A 2,376-nucleotide genomic window follows, 5' to 3' on the forward strand; every position below is an offset into this window, starting at 1 on the left:
AAACAGAATCCCCCTTGTCCTCATGTACCACCCCACCAACCTCCAATCCAACGCATCATCCTCTGACACTTCCGCCATCAGCAATCTGACCCCACCACTGAAGACATATAATCCCTCCTTACCCTTATCTGCTTTCCAGAGGCACCGCTCTCTCCGGGACTGCCCTGTCCACTCCACACTCCCCCCAGCCCCGCCACACCCAGAACTTTTCCCTGCAACAGCAGGAAGTGCTACCCCTATCCTTACACTTCCCCCATCACCTCCATCCCAGGCCCAAAGAAGACTTTCCACCTCAATCAGATGTTCACCTGCACATCTGCCAATGTGGTATACTGGATCCGCTGTTCCCGTTGTGGCCTCCTCTACATTGGGGAAACCAAGCGGAGGCTTGGGGACTGCTTTGCAGAACACCTATGCTCGGTTCACACTAAACAACTGCACCTCCCAGTCGCGAACCATTTCAACTCCCCCTCCCATTCCTCAGATGACATGTCCATCCTGGGCCTCCTGCAGTGCCAGAACGATGCCACCCGAAGGTTGCAGGAACAGCACTTCATATTCCGCTTGGGAACCCAGCAACCCAATGGTATTAATGTGGATTTCACAAGCTTCAAAACCTCCCTTCCCCCTACTGCATCCCAAAACCAGCCCAGCTCTCTAACCTGTCCTTCCTCCCACCTATCCCCTCCTCCCACCTCACGACGCACCTCCATCTCCTACCTACTAACCTCATCCTGCCCCCTTGACCTGTCCGTCCTCCCCAGACTGACCTATCTCCTCCCTACCTCCCCACCTACATTCACCGCTACTGTCTCCATCCCGGCCTCTTTAACTATTTATTTCGGATCCCCCTTCCCCTCCCCCATTTCTGAAGAAGGGTCTAGATCCGAAATGTCAGCTTTCCTGCTCCTCTGATGCTGCTTGGCCTGCTGTGTTCATCCAGCTCTTTGCCTTGTTATCTCTCATCAATGTGAACCAGCTAGTGCCCCAACAGCTGGGACAGAGAATTAATCCCTTTCCCACTCACAGAGCAGGTTAATGGCTTCTCCCCAGTGTGACACCTTTGATGGGAATGTAACGTTGAATGTAATGTAAATCCCTTCCCAAACATGGGGCAGCGGAACAGCTTCTCCCTGGTGTGACTGAATGAGTGAATCTCCAATTGAGATGGGTAATTGAGTCCCTTCCCACATTTCCCACAATTCCACTGTTTCTCCATGGTGACCGTGTCCTTGTCTTTCTCCACGTTGAGCAATCAATTTAAACCTTGTCTACACACAGAACACATCTGAGTTCACTGACTGGAGCACTGTCATTCGGGAACTGAGACTGGATAAAGCTCTTTTCATCATCAGTTTACTGTCTCCCATTCATGTTGCATCTGTCCCAGTGCTTTCCCAGTTATTTCGTTTTCCACATTCCACAGATGATACACAGGTCCTGATAAATTGAGAAATCCTGTCAGATTTTGAAGTGATGATTGGCTTGATTTGCCATTTAGAAATTTTCCCCAAAAAGTCTCCTTCAGAAAGAAAAGCCTTCCTGCAGCCAGCACAAACTCCTGTTACACCCCTTCCTGACCAATAAATGTTACACACGGTTATTGAAAATGAAAATTAACATTTTTGAACCCTTCCTGTATACTCACTGTTGGTAAAGTATAATGTCTAACCCAGGCCCTTCTCTCACGTCACCCTGGTGCATACTGTGTGGTTACAGCAGAGGCAGAGACAGGCTGCTCATAAACCTGCTCCCCTTGCTCATGTCCTTTTGATCTCTATGTTATACATTTACCAAATATTGTTTTACCTTTAACAGTGTAGCAGAAACACAAACCTGCAGATTCACTTCCAGTCAGGAACAGGTCATTGATTTACGCTAATCTCTAATTTGAAGCACATTTCCAGCATTCACCGTTGTACTTCCCCTGACTCTAAACCCAGTTGGAATGAAATTCTGTTCCGTGTCTGGGAGCTGTGAGCCATGGAAGACAGTAGCTGGGACACATTTCTTACACACAGCAAGATTAACCCATACCGTGGCTTGGCTGTCAGTGAAGAGAGACGTGAAAGAGTAAAGTGCCATCTGACCCCCTCAGTGAGACCCTGAAGGATGTGTCCCGGCTGAAGCTCTGTTGCTGCCATTCGAATGCCCCCACTCGGCATTCTGCCCCCACCACCACCCCCCATCCCCACCCCCACAACCCTGAGATTGTCCTTTCTGAGCTCCAGGTGCTGTTCAACCCTCAGGACAAATACAACAAGGTACAGTGATGTATTTGAAGCAAAGCTGATTTATTTTACATTTCCCTAGAATGTTAAATTTTAGCCCAATTTGAGAGGTTATAAACATCGTCAGAAACAAACTCCAAATTTC

This window comes from Stegostoma tigrinum, unplaced genomic scaffold (assembly GCF_030684315.1).
Source record: "Stegostoma tigrinum isolate sSteTig4 unplaced genomic scaffold, sSteTig4.hap1 scaffold_67, whole genome shotgun sequence".
Taxonomy (NCBI): Eukaryota; Metazoa; Chordata; class Chondrichthyes; order Orectolobiformes; family Stegostomatidae; genus Stegostoma; species Stegostoma tigrinum.